The sequence below is a fragment of the Lissotriton helveticus genome, chromosome 6 (genome assembly GCF_964261635.1).
Source record: "Lissotriton helveticus chromosome 6, aLisHel1.1, whole genome shotgun sequence".
NCBI classification, from domain to species: Eukaryota; Metazoa; Chordata; class Amphibia; order Caudata; family Salamandridae; genus Lissotriton; species Lissotriton helveticus.
The window spans coordinates 496,407,559-496,429,000 of record NC_136067.1 but is presented as its reverse complement, the minus strand read 5'-3'; the positions used below and the strand labels follow the sequence as shown (position 1 = coordinate 496,429,000).

The 21,442-nt window shown below is 46.0% G+C and overlaps 1 protein-coding gene across 1 annotated transcript in view; it reads right to left on the bottom strand.

The window, feature by feature from the left end:
• LOC144762707 (elongin-A-like) overlaps positions 1–21,442 on the bottom strand; it is a 586,446-nt gene that overhangs the window by 226,539 nt on the left and 338,465 nt on the right. The window lies entirely within an intron of this gene.

The window sequence follows — 21,442 nt, the reverse complement described above, 5'->3', positions numbered from 1 at the left end:
GTGTGTACATTTAAAGTGGAGCAATCAGCGTCTTCTGTTTTAAAGAGATCGAGTAAAGGTGTGCAAAGCAGTAAACCCAGTTTATAGGATAATTTCTGTCAAAGCTTGCTCTTCCATGTGTCCCTGACCTTCTGAGAGCTCTGTTGTTCCAGTTGCAAAGATCTTAGAGTAGGGATAGTGAGCATTTTGCGCTTCATGGACCACAGTCATTTTTTTATTTGTTTTATTTTTATAAAAAGTGCTACAAATTCTATAATACAAATGAGTGATCATGGGTTCAAACACACCCTTCTTGCTCTGAAAGCTCTCCAGGCCTCTACATCACCCATCTACAAATAGATTCCTCCGACATATGATCAAAGTCCACCCATCTGCCAGGTCTCCACTCTTCAATGCCATGGGGAGATATGGACTGCCCGCAACTAGGACACACAGAGTAAAGATGTTTGTGACTATGCCTGTAACCTAGCCAGTTGCACGACAACACTTTGCACTGTACAGAGTCCAGGCTATACTCTGGGCAGGCAGCCAACACTGGCACTGCTGTGTTCAAGATCGTCAACAGGCCTGCCTCCATTGGAGGACCAGAATGGTGTCCGGTCGTAGGTCTCCTTTCCCACCCAACGCTCCCCCCGCCCCCCCACAAAAAAAGAACATGCTGGGCCTGCGCTGCATGGAATTACTAATCAAAATCTGAGGCCAAGAAGCCTCTGGCCTCATACAGCAGAGTCAGCATACCCCAGCGGTCTTGGCTGCTTACCAGCACAGGCCAGTCCTATAAGGGACTTATGCAAGTCAAACAACCTCGGGGATGGTAATGTTGATATGCTTATCAACAGATAAAGCAGGTGGGGCAGTATCATCTTCATAAAAGCAAAATGACCTGAAAATGAAAGTGTGCTGCTAACCCAACACTCCACTCGATCCGTATGTTGGCACAGGATCACTTCCTAGTTATCTTCAAAGGCCTTCAAGACAACTCAATGCACTCTGCTGCCAGATAACTCCCAGAGTAAATTGTCCATCAGAGAGGATACCCCTGGCCCCACTGCACTGTAGTTGCCATAAGAGGAAAAATCAATAATGTATACCAGTTCACCTTGAGCCAGGACATGCTGCCAAACAAAACCTCTCACAGAACAGCAGAGAGATTGTCCTCTGGGTTTTGGATTTAGAACAGACTTGAATCAAAACACGGGTGACGACCCGATCGGGGCAGCAGCCGACTCCTCACTCTTTGGCTACGGTTAAAAACTTGCCAGGATCACCCACTGGACCTCGCTCTCTCCAAGTGCTCTCCTCTTCCTTACATGGCACACTGGTTTTGAGAAGCAGGCACTGGTGGATCCATGCTCCAGGGACAGGTGGCATTGAATTACCATGGGTGATGTCCCCTTACCCAGCTAAGAGACTAGTCGCAGGCAGAAGTCTTGCAGAGCTTCTCCTCAACATAGAAGCCCAACTGGCTGTTTGACAGTTGATATTCTCACGGGCTCGAGCTCTCCTTTCTTATAGTCCATTTCCAGACACTAAATGCCAATCAATCAATCAATCAAGGGAATTGTAAAGCGTTCTACTCACCCGTGAGGGTCTCAAGGGACTGGGGGGTGGGGGTAAAGCAGCTCCGTTAAGTTGCAGAGCCAGGTTTTGAGTGTCTTTCTGAAGATTGTCAGGGAGGGGGTGTGTCTGATCTCAATCGGGAGCTCGTTCCAGGTCTTGGCCACAATGTAGGAGAAGATTCTTCCACCCGTTCTGGCTCTGCGGAAGCGAAGGATTTAGGCGAGGGTGAGGTCCGCGGATTGGAGGTTTCTCTTGGGTACATGGAAGGAGATTCTCTTATTGAGGTATTGGGGTCCGGTGCTGTGGAGGCATTTGTAGGCGTGGGTTAGGATCTCAAAAGCAACTCTTCTTAACGGGGCGCCAGGTGTTGGGTGATGTGTTTGTGTCGAGGGATGCCGAAGAAGAGTCGGGCTGTGGTGTTTTGTATGGTCTGGAGTTTGTGGAGCAGAGACTTGTTGATCCTGGTGTAGAGGGCGTTTCCGTAGTCTGCTGGTTATGAGAGTGTGGGTGACAGTCTTATAATATAAGTTGGTAACCAACAAGCGATACGGGCGCTCTGCAAGGGGAAACAGTAAATACAAAATTCCACAATAGTCAAGGTGCTACCAGAGGAGAGGGTGTGGTTACCAAACACACCCACTAGATCCACCGAGGTGAGTCCTAAAGCATGAACAGTTCTCCTCGAGCACTCACTTATAAAAATTATTATATACAGGTATAGTCATCTCAAAAGTCCAAATACCAGTTGACACAGTCACAGAAGTACAAGCGTCCATATATAAATCCACTGTGTCGGATCCTCGTATTTCCAGACCAGTTTACTTCTCAAAGAAATTCCAAATTCATGCAGCCTGAGCAATTATATCCCTACAAGGAGGACGTTGGATATATATGTCCGATCCTTTGAATTGTTTTATAGAACAGAGGAACTTGTGCTGACTGTCGGGACAGAGGGAGCTTATGCTCTGTCTCTTTGAAGAGTTGTGTTAATAGGAACTTCCGGTGTGCTTGTTGTCTGAGATATTGAAAGATGATGAAGGAATGGATTAATATGATGTGTATCGGAGAAACTATGATGGATAAACAGTGCATTGGAATTTTTAAGTATTAGGAAAACAGCCCTGATGAAGTCAGTGTGCTATACTTAAGCACGACGAAACATGTGTTGGTTGCTGTATGGATATAATTGCTCAGGCTGCATCAATTTGGAATTTCTTTGAACATTAAATTGGTCTTGGAAAAACGAAGTGCTCGAGGAGAACTGTTCATGGGTGACAGTCTTCCTTGAATCGGGGGGGATCCATTTGAAGGTCTTTCGGAGGATGCAGAGGGTGTTGAAGCAGCTGGAGGCTATGGCGGGTCATGGAGAGGGAGGAGTTGGGTACGAAGCCGAGGTTTCGGATGTGGTCCATGGGGTTGGGAGGGCTACCGAGGACGGTGGGCCATCAGGTGTTGTCCCATGCAGAGGAGGGTGGTCAGAGGATGAGGACGTTTGTCTTTTCAGAGTTGAGCTTCAGCAGCAGGATGTGACGTCCTTCCTTCCTGGAAGTTGAGTCAGGTGGTGACGGTGTCCTTGGTGAGGGAGGGAGAGGAGGGGATGAGCTTGGTGTCGTCTGCGTAGGATACTATGCTGAGTTCGTGCTGTCTGGCGATGGCGGTACTCCACCTTTGATTTCTGTGGGCTCGGAGAGGAAGGGTAGCAGTCTAATTCTTGAGTTCTGCCGGTTAGGAAGGAGCAGATCCAGCCAATGGCGGTTCTCTGTATGCCGGCGACGTGGAATCTGGTGGGCAGTGTGCGGTGGGAGACGGTGTCGAACGCTGCAGAGAGGTTGAGTAGAATAAGGGCGCCGGTGTGTCCTTGGTCAAGGGGGGTGCGGATGTCTTCTGTGGTGGCGAGTAGAGCGGTCTCGATGCTGTGGTTGCTCGGGAATCTGGATTGGGAGGGGTCAAGGATGGAGTTTTCTTTGATGAATCTTGTTAGCTGGGCATTGACGATCATCTCAGTGACTTTGGCCGTGGAGGGGAAGAGGGAGATGGGTCGGTAGTTCTTGAGGTCCGTGGGGTCTGCTGAGGGCTTCTTGAGCAGGGGTCTGACTTCTGCGCATTTCCAGTGATAGGGAAAGGTGCCGGTCAAAGGTGGTGCTTATGGTGCGTCGTAGTTCTGGAGCGATGGTGGTGGTGGCTCTGTGGTAGATGTGTGGTGGGCAGGGGTCCATGGGGGCCCCCCTTAGTGGATGCCTTTCATGGTCGAAGTGGTGTCTTCGGTGGAGGCTGTGGTCCAGAAGAAGATGGTAGGCTGGTTGGTGTTGCTGGAGAGGGAGGTGGTTTCGGTAGTCAGGTGTCTGGTCGTTGAAGTGGTCGTAAGGCCCTTGATGTTCAGATGGAAGTAGGATCCAAGCTTATCGCAGAAGTCCTGGGAGGGGCTGATGTCCGAGGTTTCGCTGGGGGGTTTGGTGAATTCCTGGATGACACTGAAGAGTTCCTTGGATTGCTGGAGTTGGCAAAGATCTTGTTTTGGATGAAGGTCTTTTTGGTGGATCTGAGGCGTTGGTGGTATTCCGTCATGCTGTTCTTGTAGGTGGTGCAATCTTCTGGTGTTTTGCTGTTTCTGCAGTTCTTCTTTTTGAGATGTTTTCAGGTGTGTCTTGTTTCTTGTAGTTTGGTGGTGAACCAGGTGGCCTTCCTTGGCCGTTGTCTGTCGGAGTTGAGTAGGGGTGCGAGCTAGTCTGCGCAGTTGGAGATCGATCTGTGGAGTTCTTTGGCTGCGAGGTTTGCGTCGATCGAGGTGGTCGGGGCATCACGGTTGAGGGTGGAGTTGAGCTGCTCCCGAGTGATTTTGCTCCAGTTCCATCGTGGAGAGTGCAGTGCAGGTTTAGGGGCGGTGGGCTTGTTGATGTGGAAGTGTACTCAGTGGTGGTCCATCCAGGGGGGTTGCGTGGTGTGGCTAAAGTGGATGCTATTACTGCCAGCAAAGAGGAGGTCGAGGGTGTGTCCTGACTTGTGGTTGGGCGTTGTGATGAGCTGTTACAGGCCAATGTTGGCGAGGCTGTCCAGGAGGGTGGTGGAGTTGGGGTTGCTGGGGTTGTCGAGGTGGAAGTTCAGGTCTCCGATGAGTATGTAGTCCATGGAGGTGATGAGGTTGGCGATGGTCGTGGCGAACGAGGCACAAGGTCCGGGGGTGGTGGGTCTGTAAGCGAGGGTGCTGCGAAGTGCGTTTCTAGGGCTGGCCTGAATCCGGAAGTGAGGGTGTTCAGCCATCATTAAATAGGAGAAGAGGGAAAGCTCCGCTGGGAGGCAGGAGCATGAGCGTAAGGGCCATATGGGAGCAGTGGGGGAGAACACGCAAAAAAGTGACAACAGTGACAGAAAGTAACAGTAGCAAAACAATACAATTTAAACAATAAGGATGACAATTAAACGAGAAGGGTGATAAATTAAACAAGAAGGATGAAGGAAGAATGTGATTTAGTATCTGAGTCTTTGAAGTTTGTGTCTGGGGTCTTCTCCCTTTTGAAGTGCCGATTCCTCTGTTAAGTACTTCTTCCAGAAAGCAGTGTATTACAGCAAGAGTGACTCCAAATATGATAGCACTACACCACAGGCCATTGGAGTGACTAGTGGTTCACAACTGGATGTCAGCCACAGATATGTACATCAAAAGGTTACCCCAAGTCCCCAGCCCTACTTTATGACTTATCAGTTTGCCTGCGACAACAAAAATCACCACCAGGGACCAAGACATCTTTTGTAGCTAGGGGGCGCTCAGGAGAGCGGTGCAGTCCATCATGTGAGGGACATTCCTGTCCCAACATCCCATCACAGAAAGCATCACTCATTATCCATGCTAAAGTCTGCTTGCTTCCTTCCAATGCCATGTGTCTGCAGAAATTATGAGGCTTGCCTGTGGGTCTCCAAAATATGCATGCCTTGCCATACATTGTGAACCTGGGGCAAGCTGGAGGACAGCATCACAAAAGGAACACAGACTAGTTTCATCTTTACTGCAGCAGGATTGTAAAATCTGGAAATGATGAAACAGAGGCCCCTGCATAGTGCAGATCCCTCTTTTCATGGGAGAATATTAGGAAAGTGTCTTGATCTCTAATTCAAGAGGCAGCCAATTATAGGTTGTGATGACATACATGCGACCTGCCTAGGCATCAGAGATGTGTGTTTGGTTTGTTCAAAAACAAAAACAGGGAAGAAACAGCTTCTGCCCAACAGGTTGAAGAGAAGGGTCTGCATAAAGGAGTAATTGTTCCTGTGTTTGTGGTCTCTGCTAAACCTGTGATCCTCATGTTACCCCAGGGCCAGGCCTCAAGATTGCTATTTTTAGCCCGGATGAGCTCTATATGGAGGGACTTTTTTTTTTTATTTAGAGGGGATCGGCTATCTCTCCTTTTCTGAAATACAATACTCCGCAAGGTTGATCATTTTAACAAGCAGTTCAATCCAGATGATAGGCTGTTGATCTTTCTATCAAATCTGCATACAGCCTCTCGTCCTGAAGGATGGCTGTGATGATGCTGTCCCCCTGTGAGTCACGAATATGGGTTAACTGCCCCCACTACGCCCTGGCACCCGTTGTGTTACTAATGGAGCACCTCGTGCCAAAAGAGACTTTGGTTTGACTAGGTTAGGCTTTGCAGATAATGGTGCAGCAGTGGCTCAGTGTGAGGAAATTGAGTATTACACGGTTGTGCAACCTCACTTTGTTATATATTTACCAAACCCTTTAGGACTAGTAGGTTCCGTCTGTCAAACCTTTAACTCAACCCTGAGCAGTTGCGGATCAGAGCAACAAAGCTTATACAGAGGAAGAAGTGTAAAGTATTTAAACAGCAACAAGACAAAGAAGAAATACATGAGACATTCAAGAAATCTGATACCAATTTATAAAAAAAAAATATATTATATTTTTATGTATTGTATGGAACACAACAACGAAAAGGATCCCCCGGAGGGTTCAGGAGATATACAATTTACAAGGTATAGTAAATATGCAATTTCACTTCACCATGAACAAGCATCGACAATTCAACAAATTTGACACAAATGTTTAGGGAAAACTTTGGGTAAGCATCAATGCAGTTACTTGCAGGTACTTTAGGTGACAAACTCTGGCAGGGGGCCAGTCAGGGTGGACAGCAGGAGTCTACAGAATCAGCAACCTCGAAAGTAGGGGGCAGTCTTCAGTTAGTTCGAGGTACTTTTATACCTTTGCTGTAGGTGGTTATGGAGCGGTCCTTATGCAAGGCATACAGGGTGCTGAAGATGCTCATGGACGCTGTATATGCGATGCGGTTGATGGAGGGTTCTCCTGCAGCTACTCCTTTGTTCATGGGCTTGGTGAGACAGTCCTGGCCACAGGGGTCGACATCCCTTGAAGTCTTCTCAGACCAGGTAAACTTTCAGTTGCCAATGAACTACCAGCTGCCCAGTATCATGGTCACAGCGGAATCCTTTCTTGAACGATAATTCTCTTTCTGGGTGACCAAGCTGCACTCCGAAAACTCTCCTGGGTTCAGCAAACTCAGGTGGAACTTTGAGTGCTGGCATCAGGTCTCTGGTGCTGCACAGTGTTGAGAGGTAGTTGTTTGAAGATTTGGGCTACCAATTCTCTCCAGCAGGCTTCCTCAGCAGTTGTGGCCCTATGCTGCGAATAAGAGGTCACTCAACTAACCCTTAGAGTCTCTTACTTTGGCTGGGCTCCGGAGAAGACTTCTCCATGAGCAGGACACAGCAGGCACAGTCTTTCCCTTTGCTAGGGACTAGGTTAAGCAGGTGCAGCCTCTCTTTGCTGTTTCCATTGTGCATCAGAGCAGACCTTCTTCCAGTCCAGACGAGATCAGAGTTACTTTTTTTACCCAGAAAACGGCCTTCAGGTGCACACGGTCAGTAGCCAATGGGCACCTAGGTTCTTCCCTCCTGATGACTTCTTGAAAAGTGTTGCATCTGGCTATCCCAGAAAGCACCATTCTGCCCACTTCCAATATGGCAGGACCACTCTCTTCACATGTGGAGCTCCCTAGTCCAACCCTGAGGTGGGCTACATGCCCCGGGAAAATCTGTTTGGGACCTGGCTGCCGCTTTCCTGTCCCAAGTGCCAGCCTTTCTACCTCCACAATAGAGCAGCCCCTCTCCCAAGTGTTTCCCATTTGATCTTCAAAGATGGCTTCTCCTTTAAAGCTCACCTTTTGGGCCAACCCCAGTGTGGCTTCCTGCAGGAGGGAGTTTACACCTCTCTGCCCTGCTGGCCCCTATTGTCTCCCTTCTTGGGATTCATTAGTACATCTCCCCTGGAGGGCAGAAAGCTGTCTGCAGGGTAGACTTCATGTCACATAAAATGGGCACCGGAAATCTTGTGCAACTAAAGTGGCAACTTCGAACGTCACACTTTACCCACCAGTGACATTATATTTAACCATTAAATCATGGTTAATACACTGATTTGACTTTTGATACCATACAGTACCAACTTTAGTAGTCGCATTCAGAAGTTAGCAGGGCTGGGATGTCAGACTGTAACTCTGTACTCGCCAATGGGGCTACTAGCCTTTCTACAATAAAAATGACAATTTATGGTTTTTACTGTTGGAACATGTAAAATACATATTCCACCTTTTAATATACTGTTTTAAATTGCCCTTTCACTCTGCAGTGGCAGACTGGGAGCCATGTTTTAAGTTGTCGTACTTGTGATAGCACAACAGTGCTTCAGTCCACGAGAGAGACTTCAACTTACAGGCTCAAGGTACCACTGGTAACATATACTAAGGACTTACAAGTAAGTTTAGCTATGCCAACTGAAGACAAGCCACTTAAAAATGCACAATTTTAAGGGCCAAAGCACATGCAGTGAGTCCTGTTTAGTAGGGCTAAGTGGATTTCAAAGCCATTACACCAGTACCTAGCGTTCACAAATGGTGGCAAAAAGTGGAGGTAAACCTGCAAAGCAGGTTTCTTTACATCCAGCAATAGGGTACTGATGCAAAAAACTCAGACTACCTGGGGAGGTCTAAACTGCCACATGTCTCAGGCTAATTGTGTCTTCCTTAACGGGACACCACAACGCTACTCCCCCCCCCCAATTCCTCTCAGAGGCTTGTCTCACTCACCCCAAGTAGCAATCCAGTTGCAGGCTTCTCACCAGTTTCTTGTTTGTAGTGTCAGTGGCCTAATACTGCATTCAACTGGCCAGAGGAAAGGTGCTCTTTGTCAATGAATAGGAATGGAGGACTATAGCACAGAGCACCTTTCCTCAACCCTAGTTCAGAGGGAGCAGTGCCACCAGTCCAGTAATGAAGAGAGGTCCAGGAGCAGTGAAAGGGCCAGTCATTGAGAGGAAATCTGGTCAAGACCAGCAGGTAAGGAATTGCAAAACAATGTGGTGAGCGAATGACAATCTCACTCATGACGTGTGCCGCATTAAAACAAGGAGAGCGGTGGCAAGGAAAACATATAGCCTTGACTACAGAGCAAATTCAACTTAATTCTTCATTAGGAGCGGCTCAGGATTCCTGGTGGGTCTGCAGAAGAGTTACTCAATCAGGAATAGCAAAGTCTGTGAAAGCCTCATGGATGTCATGTTTCCCCCATAGATATTGTACTACTGAAAAACCCCGAAATATCAGAGGTTCTCTCGGAGGAGCACAAGAAATTAACTGAAGCATCAGATTTTTACGATGTTAAGAAGAAAGCAGCAGCTGGGGTGCACTCCGTAGCTTTAAAAAAGAAAAAGTAGGAGCAATCGGAGGAGGATGTGGCATAACAGCCAGAGATGCTGTAATGGAAACTGGAAAACCAGGTTCGAGTCTCTGTGTTGGCTTAACATCCTGTAATTCTGGGTAAATCACGTAATCGCCCCAGGCCTACCAAAAATGAATGTGTCCTTGTTTTTAAAGTTATGATGTGCACTCCCAACTGCCGCTTTCCATTTAACATCGTAAAGTTAATGAATGAAACGAAACTAGCATCTAATGTTACGCAGACCAGCAGTGAATGAGTTACATAACAACGTGTTAAGAGTGAATGATTGTATCTCGGACATGGCCTGTGACTCATTAAAACAAGGCAATGTCCTGAATGACAGCCATATTAAAGTCAGGTTGTTGAATTAGGACTAAGAGAGAAAAAAAGGAGCCGGCATGAAACTGACCAGTCACATGTAGTTCGTATGGGGGGGTGGATCGTGTTGAGAGCCACTGGATATGCACGCAAGCCCAGTGCAGGCAAAACATTAAACAAATTCCAGCTTCAAATGTGGATGGAAACAGCAATTGGGCCTCAGGAATCTGGTAAGAGCAAACACATGAGTAAGAACAGGAAATAGCATGCTACAGCCAATAGAAATGGAGGAAAATTAAGTGATGAGCACAGGAACCAATGAAAAGTTAGGGGCTGGATTTAAGATATATTAACAATAGATTTCACAAGCACAGTTTAAGTGCTGTGCAGGCGAAACCTAAACAATGAGCATGAAATAATTTCTATTTGTACCCATGAAAGTATAATGGGATATGTATTCTTCCACTTGCATGCCAGTCATAACCATGTGGAAACCAACCACAACATCATCCAAAGTACAAGAAAGTGGATTGGTATCCTTGGCTAAGGGTGAGTGATGGAATCTCAGTCACGTTAATTTCAACGAACCCTTGCATATCTCGCCCTGTATGCTTGTTAGACATTAAGATTAGTTTTTAAGAAGGCTAGGTACCTTGTGGACCCAATAAATAATTCTCATGAACTACTGGGCTAAACTCAACGATAAAGGGCAAACATGGAAAACTAGCTTATCCACTTATTTTCAAGATAACCTGTTCTAAAGTGCTGGGAGGAAAAGAGGACATCCCACCACCAGCCTTGCAGAATATGAGAAACAGAACCAATTCAGCCAATACAATTTGGTCCACCGGAGGGAATCACTTTCGCTCCAAAATGGCCAAAGAAAAGAAAGTCGCTCCATTCATTCAGGAGGCAATACGTGTTCCAGCAATTGCTTCTAAACACAGGGACGGTGCGTCCATTGGGGCGTTGGGGTGTTGCCCCCCCCCCCGCAGCTCCCTCGGCGTCTCTGAACTTAAGTAAACTCTGTTTACTTAAGTTCAGAGACGCCGAGGGAAAAATTACAATCATGTCAATCAGCATGATGTCAGACCGCCCACCCCCTTCAGAGTCTGAAGGGGGTGGGCGGTCCGGCATCATGCTGACTGACATGCATTGTCAGTCAGACCGTCATACGGGGCAAGCAGCAGCACAATGCACAAGTGCGCATGAGTAGGGAAGGTCGGCAAATTTTACCACGGTGCCCAGTCATGCGCACTTGTATTTGCACTGGCTTGCATATGCCCATTAGGAGAACGAGGGTTGAGCAAAGGCTCAAAACTCAGTCTCCTAATATGCAGGCGGGCGAAGAGTAACCGTGCCCTCAGTAAATCCTGGCGCTGCCAGCAGCGCCAGGATTGGCTGAGAGGGGTTGCCACTTGCCATCATTGATGCGGCTGTTCCTGAGTGTAGGCACCAATGGAACCGAGGCGCCGCGGACCTGGTCAGGTAGGATTTTTAAATTTTATTTTAAAACTCCCCTCCACCCCGGCCCTCACCCCCGCGAGCTGCATCTGAGTTTTGAAATATTTTGTAAACCCCTCCCGCCTTCCTCCTACCCCCACCACGCGCAACCCCCCCCCCCCCCGCCCCCAGCTACCAGTCATGCCGCCCGCGGGCCGCGACTGCAGTGGTGTGGTGATAGATATTCCTCACATCTTGTTCTTTTTCTTGTTCCTATACCACCCTTTCAGTTCAGAGGCCTTTGTCATCAGTCTGTGTTTACATGCCGCAGACCGCTCCTTGGAACACGTGCGCGCAGACATGGTATTGCTGAGGTATGTCAAGCCTCCAGCATTTGTGGTCAGTCTCATAATAGAGCAGAAGTATTGAAGGCTGGCTTCAAATGGGATCCTTTTCTGGGCGAAAGTTAATGGGATGTGTGTTATTGTGAGCGATTTTTGTGCTAAAGTGTTTTTTTTCCCAACAGAAGAATATGGACTTCCCCGGCCTTAATTCTTTATTAAATGTTAGAGGCCAGTTAACTGGATTGCTTCAGAAATCCCCCCCCCCGTTTAGTGATCTAGCGGCGCCTTCAGGAGAGCCTTGAAGGGAACAGCTGTAACGTGCCTTATTATCTTAAGCAGAATTACATTGTTATTCACTTGTGAAAAGAGGTTCGTCCGATTGCCCACTTTGTATTAGGATATGATGTGGCATTATGCGCATATTGTTCAAAGAATTTGACATTTTGATCTGCGTAGTCTGAGCTAATTTTCGAAAAAAATGCCTGTCTTCTTCTTCTGCAGGCCATGATGGTAAATTACAAAGTATGCGTTACTTCCCAATATCGGAATGTGTGCATGTGAAAGGCAGTAATCGGCAATGTTGTCACTCTGTAAATAGCCCATGCTATAGCTATTGTAGTTCACACTGAGACAATATCAGCTTTCTATTTTCAATAATTTAAGTAGATTGTCCACAGTGGAGGCAATTTTCATGATCAGTCCACAATGTTGCATCTACTTGTTTTGGTCTCCTTGTCTATGGTGACACTCACAGCCCTACAGTGGATAACACAGCCTTGTTGTTAACTACTTATGTGCACTTCTATATGTGTAGATTTCTGTGTTTATCATTATATATTCATTTTACTGTAGCCTTCCCATTCTAGGTACCCTAGATTCAGTAGATTGTATATAGACCATTCACTAATGTATATCATTTTAGTTGATAAAGGATTTCTTGATTGGGCACAACTTCAGCATAAATACTCTTTTTGGTCTGTGAGCAAGAGTACCAGCCTTACCTCATTTCACAGGAACTTAAGCACCACACATTGCTGACCCGGAAGGCCAGGGCACAGGCTATTTTTATGGCGAGAGTGCTGAACATGTAAGCATACCGAACCAAAGCAAGCAAAGATAGACTGTTTCAGTTTTATTTTTACCTATTTCCCATTCAAGTTAAACATTAGTTTACGCAGAAAAGGCTTCTGTAACAGGTTTTGGGTTAACGTACTATCTGTTTTACTGTTTTGTGCTTTTCACCTATTCGTTGATGCTTGCAGATAAAATGAGCGCCACCAAGTGGGGTGATAGCAAAATGTGTGAGGCAAATTTGTGCTTTATGAAAACATCTGGAGTCGTTAGTTAAACAGTGCTTTATCCATAAAATGAAGTAAGTGAAGTGGCCAGTAGAAGTAACATGTTTCACTTGCTGATATTTTGTTCCTACTGCTATGGTCTTAGCACTAGAAGTCAAGGGTAAAAAATATTTTACGAACTTCTGGTATACTGACTATGACTTGGACAATGCTTCTTTCGCTTGGATACTAGTATATGCCAGGTTACTTTGTTGTCACTTACTCCATATCTTTAGAACTGAAGCAGAATTTAAATAGATGCTGACCAACTGGAGACAGGACTGCACAGTCCAGGACTTTCCTTCCTCAGAGCTGTCGCATCACTGGTGTCTGGTGGTTCTGCTGTTTGCTGCAGTTGTCTTTTAATCATTGATAGGTCCATTAGTGTTATTGCTGTGACCAGGGTTCTTGTCGAAGCATTTGGCTGGTGTTCGGGTTTCTTGCCTTCCCATTTCCTGGCATGTTGTGCATACATTAACTCTCCATCAGCACAAAACATTTTTGCTCCTTCTGTCGCTTTGTCATGTTCTTCATTATGTTGAGTCTCAAGTTGTCAAAGAGCAAGAGGCGCGCATGCCTGTGTATGTCTGTGTGTGTGTGTGTGTGTGTTATGATGTGTGTCTGTATGTGCGACTGTGTGTGTGTATTTGTGCTTTTTTGTACGTGATGCTTTTTTCTTGTTTTTACAATGCGCTTAATGCATGTGTGGATGGTCTATGAATGTTCCTAATTTGTGAAAATGTAATGAAGAAACAGGATGGGGAACTTATTTTCTGGGGAGGACTCTCTTTGTTAAGTGGGGAAACAGATTATGATGTTAATGCATTTTAGTTTCAGCAGGACTTCGCTATGAACATACCCTCTGCAACCGGCTCTATGTGTGTTTGCAGCTCTAATCTCTGTGCTTCTCAAATTTGCTTGAAAATGCACCCATTACCCACTCTTTTTTCAAAATTTTCACAGGGGGGAAAAACCTCTTGAACCCCCATTAAGATGTTTGAACTTGCTCGCCACACTGCACACGGACAAAAAGTTTATGGCTCACCACTTTCAAATGTCACCAGCCGCCCCTGTCTAAACAGATGTCTGTTGAGACTATCACCGTGAAATGGACTCACGACCACCAACATCATCTTCTACACTATACGTAGAGCACAATGGAGGAAAGCCTTTCTATCCCTACTCACAATTTCCTCCTCGAAGAAGTCCGCACATGGTTTTCGGATATCTATTACACCATCACAACTCTTCCAAGCTACAGCAACCATCACTATCTACAATAACGGCACTATCCTCACTCAGTCCACGGATCGTAGCCTCAACTAATTTGATAGCATATTCCCCATTATTAAAGAGCAGGTAGCCAATCCCCGGACCCCCCCAACCCACCCCCACTCCCAAACCAACTCTTCTACTAGTCAGTCCCTCACCCCCACACCCCCTACCCTCTTGACGCCTACTTGCCCAGAGCTGCTCACCTCCCCCCAACACCCCTACCCCACCCTACAATACACATCCCCTCTCTTCCAGCCTCCCCTCTTCTTTCACCACCCCGCCACCTCTCGCATCGAGACCATCCGCCCCTACCACCTCCCCGCCACCCCTTACATCAAGGCCCCCACCTTCAATCACCTCCCCTTACTTTTAATCCACCCTCTTCCAGCTACTTTTCCACCCCGCCCCCTCCCACATCGAGCCATCCCTCCTCCTCTCCCACCACCACCCTGCCCCTCCCCGATCTAGCACCCCCTCCTTCTCCACCCCTCCTCTTTGCACACCAAATCCCCCCTCCTCCCTCACCACCCCCCACCAAGTCCCCCCTCCTCTCGCATCATTACCACCCTCCCCCCCCCCGACACCTAGTCCCCCCTCCCCCTTCACCACCCCCCTCCTCTCACACCTAATCAACCCCCTTCCCCCTCCACCCCCCTCCTCACACCTAATCCACCCTTTCTTCTCACATCTTCCCCCCCCTCCTCTCACACCTAATCCACCCCTCCTCTCACATCTTCACCCCCCTCCTCTCACACCTAATCCCCCCTCCTCTCACATCTTCACTCCCCCCTCACACCTTGTCCTCCTTTCCCCTCTCTCATCACCAACCCTCTTCCTTCTCACACCTGACCACCTCCTCATTTCAACCCTGCCTCCTCTCACTTCAACTCCCCCCTCCTCCCACACCACTTCCTGTCCCCTTCCTCCCTTACCACTTCTAGCCTAACCTCCCCCTATATCACCCCCACCCCCACCCGGTCACACCCTCTCATTGCTATCACACAAATGCCCTCCACTGAACCCTCTACCTCACCTCCTCTCCCTCCACCACCCTCCCTTACCCCCTCTACACCCACCCCTAACACATACCCAACACTCTATCCACCTCCGCACCATACTCTTTCCACGCCTTTATCAGTCCTCACACTGAACTGAGTCAAAAATCCTCAACATATACCTCGCTCTACCATCCCCACCACTACCGTCCCCAACTCCACTCTGGACATAATTATAACCACCCTTTTCCAAATTAAAGATGAACTACAAACCTTCAAAGAACTATTTACTAATCAACATAGACATTCCTCTCCACTGGACACCTTTTATACTGCGAACCCTCCACCCCACCCACACACTCACCCAAACACAGCCCCCCTCACTGGACCTCTATCCCTGCCCACAACTCATCCACCCGACCCATTCAATGCATCAATCTACTGACACGCTATGACATACGTGCCTTGCTACACTCCTACAATACCCCCCCCATGGCCCACACAGCCACCAAACACCTCCCCATCACTACTATCCATTCCAACCCTCACAGGCCCCCCACACAAAATAATAGAGGCACCATCTCTAACAATCTTACTAAAATCACCCTCACTTTGGACCCCTCCGCCTCCCTCATCACCCCAAGGCTCAAATGCACATTACTTAACTGCAGATCTGCCCCCAGACACGCATCTGACATAGCCGACCTCATTATCGCACGGGACCTTGACCATATCATACTCACCGAAACCTGGCTAACAGAATCCTCCTCCCCACTTATTGACATTCTAGTTCCCCCTAACTATCACATCATCAGATTAGACAGGGCCGGCAGGACAGGAGGTGGAATAGCATGTATCCACCAAAGTAACCTTTCAGTAACCAGAGCTATCTCCCCTACATTCTCCTCCTGTGAACACATCTGCCTCGACGTCAACAGTGAGGGTAATCCAGTATGTTCTCTACACACTATTTACCACCCTCCAGGAGACAACCTCACCTTTACTGAACACCTCATGGACATGATCACGACGAACTCGGGTCGACAAAATACACAAATATTCCTTGGCGATTTCAACCTCCACTGGAATGATCACAACGACGCGGTGGTCAACAGTCTCAAAAACTTCCTCAACACCTTAGACCTCACCCAAATCTGCAACAGCCCCACTCACGACAAAGGCTCGATCCTTGACCTCATCATTTCCAAAGGTGACGCAACCCAACTAGACTCAATTCAACCCTGTGATTGGTCTGACCAACACATTATCACATTCTTCATCAACGAACATGTGAAACTTTGCCCAGCTCAATCCACCAAACCCAAGACCTGGAATAGATACCCGAAGAAACTTAACCCCATCTCTTCACCCTCTCCCAGTTACAACCTTATCCTACCCCCCACAGGCAACAACGATGTTCAGGCTCTCACCGATCACTACCTCAAGACAATGACCACGATAGTTAACGAAGTTGCCCCCCTTCAGTTAAAGAGTCTCCTCCAAAATCTCTAAACCATGGTACGACGACCCGCTTAACGACGATAGACGAGATTTGAGACAAGCGGAACGTATGTGGAGATCTACCCCGTCAACTATGCACCTCAATACACTTAAGAAAAAAAGAAATGCTTACTTCAGGAAAATGAAAAGATCGAAAGCTGACTTCTTTAGCCATCAACTAGACCAAGCAAAAAACCGACCAAAGAAACTCTTTGAAATAATCAAATCTCAATCTGAGGACGAACCACAACGACTACCTAACATGTCCAGCACTCTACCATCATGTGAAGAATTCTCTACCTTCTTCAATCTAAAAACCGTCAACATCAAGAACGATCTCCTCACGGATCTAAACCTATACTCCAGCCCCCACAGCAAAACACCCAGCAAACTAAAAAACAATGCTACTTGGTCATCCTTCGATACCTACACAGAATACTCCATAGGCAAGATCCTTAGTACCCTGAAGCCCTCCAACCACCTATCTGACCCTCTACCTGCAAACGCTGTAAAGGATCTCAGCCCTTGGCTTCTCCCGCTCTGGACCAAAATCATTAATAGCTCCCTTCAACAAGGATGCATCCCGGACTCCCTCATAGTGGGACAAGTATCGCCCATACTAAAGAAACCTACAGCTGACCCTACTGACCTTAATAACTATCGCCCTATCTCCAATATCCCTACTTTAGCCAAATTGCTAGAAAAATGTGTTCACCTCCAACTGACTAAACACATCGATCACTTTGACCTCCTCAACCAACATCAATCCGGCTTCCGTGCAGGACACAGCACTGAATCAGCCATGACACACATAGATGACGCGCTTCAAATTCTTGACCAAAATGGTACCTGCCTCCTCATCCTACTCGACCTTTCATCAGCATTCGACACGGTCAAACACGAGAACTTACTTGATCTGTTGAACGCCAGAATGGGTATTTCAGGGACTCTACTCAAATGGTTCACCTCCTTCCTTCATAACCGTACTCAGAAATTCAAAATTAACACCACTATGTCCAGCTCCGTTCCAGTAACATTAGGAGTCCCGCAAGGATCATCCTTATCCCCCACCCTGTTCAATCTAGTCATGGAGCCACTCACCGCAATTCCTTCATGCCTCTAATGTACAATTCCACATGTACGCGGACGATACCCAACTCTACCTCAAACTTCAATCCCCAGAACACATCAAACTTCTCAACGCAATGCTGAAGAACACACAAGCATGGCTGGCAGAGAACCATCTCAAACAATGCTCTAAAGACTGAATTCCTACTAATAGCCCCCCCCCCACCCCCAAATACCCATCGCTCAAGACTGGCTTAAACTCCTCAATGCATTCAACATCCAACCTACCATTGTAGACTTTGCAAAATCCTTAGGTATAACCCTCGACTCCAATCTCAATATGCAACGACATATCAGCAATGCAACGAAGGGAGCTAATTTCCTAATCAACACCTTGAGGTAACTGAAACCCTTCCTCCCAAACAACGACTTGCGAACTGCAGTCCAAGCGCTCGTTATCCCTCGGATTGACTATGGAAGTACCGCCCTCTGCGGTCTCCCCCTATCTACAACTGCACCATTAAGAGCCTCTATCAATGCGGCAGCAAGGCTCATCACTGGATCTAAAAAACGCTCACACATCTCCCCAGACTTAAAATCTCTGAACTGGCTGCCATATGAAGCCCGAATACACCTGAAAATTGCATGCATCACGCACAAGGCCTTACACCACAACTCCTCCAGTTACATTGCTCAGAAATTGACAATTTCAGGAGGCTCAAGAGCAACAAGAAGCGCACAAACGCTCCTCCTAAAACCACAAAGATTCCACAAGAAAAAAACTTACAAACGCTCATTCTCAGGGATAGCTCCCAGGATCTGGAATGCCCTCCTTCCAGAAACAAGACTTATCTCATCCACTACATCCTTCAAAAAGGAAGTCAAATCGTTCCTTATGGCTAAATTCACTTGAATATAAACTTTGTAAATATTGTTTGACTGCCTATCTTTCCTCTGTACTACACTGTCTGCCATGTCCTATTTGTCTTTTTGTAAAGCGCTCTGATATCTGTAAGGGTCTGGTTCGCGCTATATAAAACTTTGAAAATAAATAAATTAAATAAAAGATAAAGGGAGGCCACCATTATAGCTCTCATTATGATTTAACTTGTTAATGCTACTGTACATTTCAGAATCGTCCTCTTTAAAATGCAAACAGGGGTAAAGTTCAGACACACAATTTGATGGCCAGTGGCCACAAATATTTTAAAGTGTGCATGTCTTTTTGCATTTCTAAGGAAACCTATTCTATTGGGTTAGAGAGATAACCAGCATTCACCTTCATTTTTAGAAACGTAAGAAATTACTAAATAATCCAGGATGTCAATGACGTGCAAATCCTGATCTCCAGTTGACCCACAACGGATTCCCAACTGTATTAAAAAAAGCCTGAAGTGATTGAGCCCTGCAGGATGCATTTGTTGATCGATGTTTGTAAATGACCTTAGTGCTGCAAGCATTTGGAGTTCCTCCGCTTGTGCTCATGATGGGCAGAAAAAGCAGGTGGCGACTGTTGAGTCCTTTGCGTTGATGGAGCAAGGATGAAAACAATATTTTTGTATACCCCTCGTAAAGTATCTTCCCCATAACAGTAATATGTATTAATCGTGTGGTTTTGAAATTAACCAACATAGAATAGAATGCACACACATAAATACACGTGGGATACTAATTTGCTTATGTTGCGAATCATAACTTACTAATTAAGTGGAATTGTTATATTAATTTTGTACACAAATTTTATAATCTAACCAAAATCTGTGTGTATATGCTTTTGGTATGTCTAATTGTGGCAGAAATGATGGGGAATGGTAAGTAAACCATGCCTATTTGTGGCTAAAAAGGCTAGGTAATAACTAACAGGGTTACCTTAGAATGTATTAGGTAAACAGAAGGGCTATACTTCGAAAATTAACGTTTAATTGTGTTTGTTTCTATAATAGTTCCCATTATGGCCCATTCGGCCTACATGAAAAATGGTGGTTTGCGAGACTCCGAGATTGTGATGATCTATGCATGCGCGACTGTGCTTGAGAGAAGTGCAAGCAGCTTGTGCCTGTACAGCGTGGGTCAAGGTTAGCGTGGCCTGGATGTTCGAGCAAGTGCCAACAATTTGTATGTCCGCATCGTGAGCATGGGAAACAAGTCTGAAATAACAATTTAAGGGACACAAGTGAAAAAAAAACTGTTAAAGAACAATTGAGACTTTATTTTTTGATTATAACGATGACGTGGCGGAAATATTGACAATGAGGAGATGAGGTTATGCTCATCCACCCCTTAATTCGACCCATGAGAATGAACAAGGACCCTAAAAGTTTCAAATCTTAGATAGATAAGTTAGGGTGAAAGGGTATTAGAGAGGATGTTTGGAAGTAAGAAGAAAGCTTGCTTTTGATTTTATTTTCGCACCACGACATGCTGTCGGACTGATGAACTTCTGATGGTGCAACAACTTTGAAATTTTTCTGGACTTTAACTTTTGAATTGGTGCTGAGTCCTGATGGGAGGTGAACATCAAGAAAGAATAGAGAGGTGGTTTTGGGGAACTAAGCTGTCCTTGTTCTGATATCCGTGTCCTGAAATCTTGGTAATATGTCTTCGACTTATTTTTCTGAACTGTTATGCTAATAAATATAAATGTTTGAATTTAACTTCTCTTTCCCTCTAGGTTATTAAATGTTTAAATGATTATTAAAATAAGAGCAAAAAATTAAGGTCATGCTAGGAGATTTAATCTTTAAATAAAAATAAATGAATGGAGAATTAAGCTGGTCTTGTTGTCCATTAGTTAACTTTTACTAGCAGATCCATTGACAATAATGGTGGGGTGTTTTAAGGTTTCTTAAGAATAAAACCATGGAAATATTGATAAACTGCAGATGTATATAGTGTATACAATTTTAGTATGAAATAAGACACTCTGCTAGAATCCAGCACCTCTCCTCTAGTCTTCACCAATTTTGGGAGCAGGGTGAACATGTGTATAAATGACTTGCGGTGTTATGGGCCCCACTGACGAGTAATGCGTGAATAGCTCCTAGGAAGTAGGGTGATGGTTTGCAGGTTTTGTTTGGAGCCGCGCTGGATCAGTTTTTCTTGGTATCAGAGCATTGGTTGCTATAGGTGAACTTGGATAAGTAATGTATAGAATGAGTAGGGCAATGTATATAGAATTTTGATGTACAGAATTTATGACTGACACTATATGTTGAGTCTGTATTGCGTTATATGTAGTCTGGAATTGAGGCTTCTGGGAAGTAGGAAGCTTGTTACTCTGCCTAGGAAGAGGAAGTGTGGCATGTAAGTCGCACACGTGTGGCATGTAAGTCACACATCACAGTCTATTTCAAAGTGGTGACATTGTCGTATGTTACAAGTTTAGGGACCCTTATGTGTAAAAGTGGTGAATGTGTAGCGAAGGCAACCTATAAAATCTTGGGTTTAAGAACAGGAATCGTTTTCGGACTTAAAACTTATCCCTGAGAGAGTAATGGAGTTTTCACCTAAACTTGAGAGAAGGGTAAGGTAGAGGGATGTGCTACTTTATCGGCGAACCTAAAATTCTGTGGTAGAGAAGAGGTAAGCGCAGTCTACTGGAAATACAGAATACTTGTGTGATTGAGGAAACTATCACTTTGGTTTTAGCGAAACAGACGATTGGAGATGTTTTATGTCGTTACTAACCGATTTTAGTTGTATAAAGGTGTAAATACAGTGTGCAGATACATTTTGTAAACGAGGGGTCAGTCGAAGCTGCGGAGACGGGAGCAGTGTTGACGTCAAAAGTCTCTCACTGGGATTGGTCCGCCTGACTAGAACGGAGTAAGCACTGATCGGTGCGCTAGCAAAG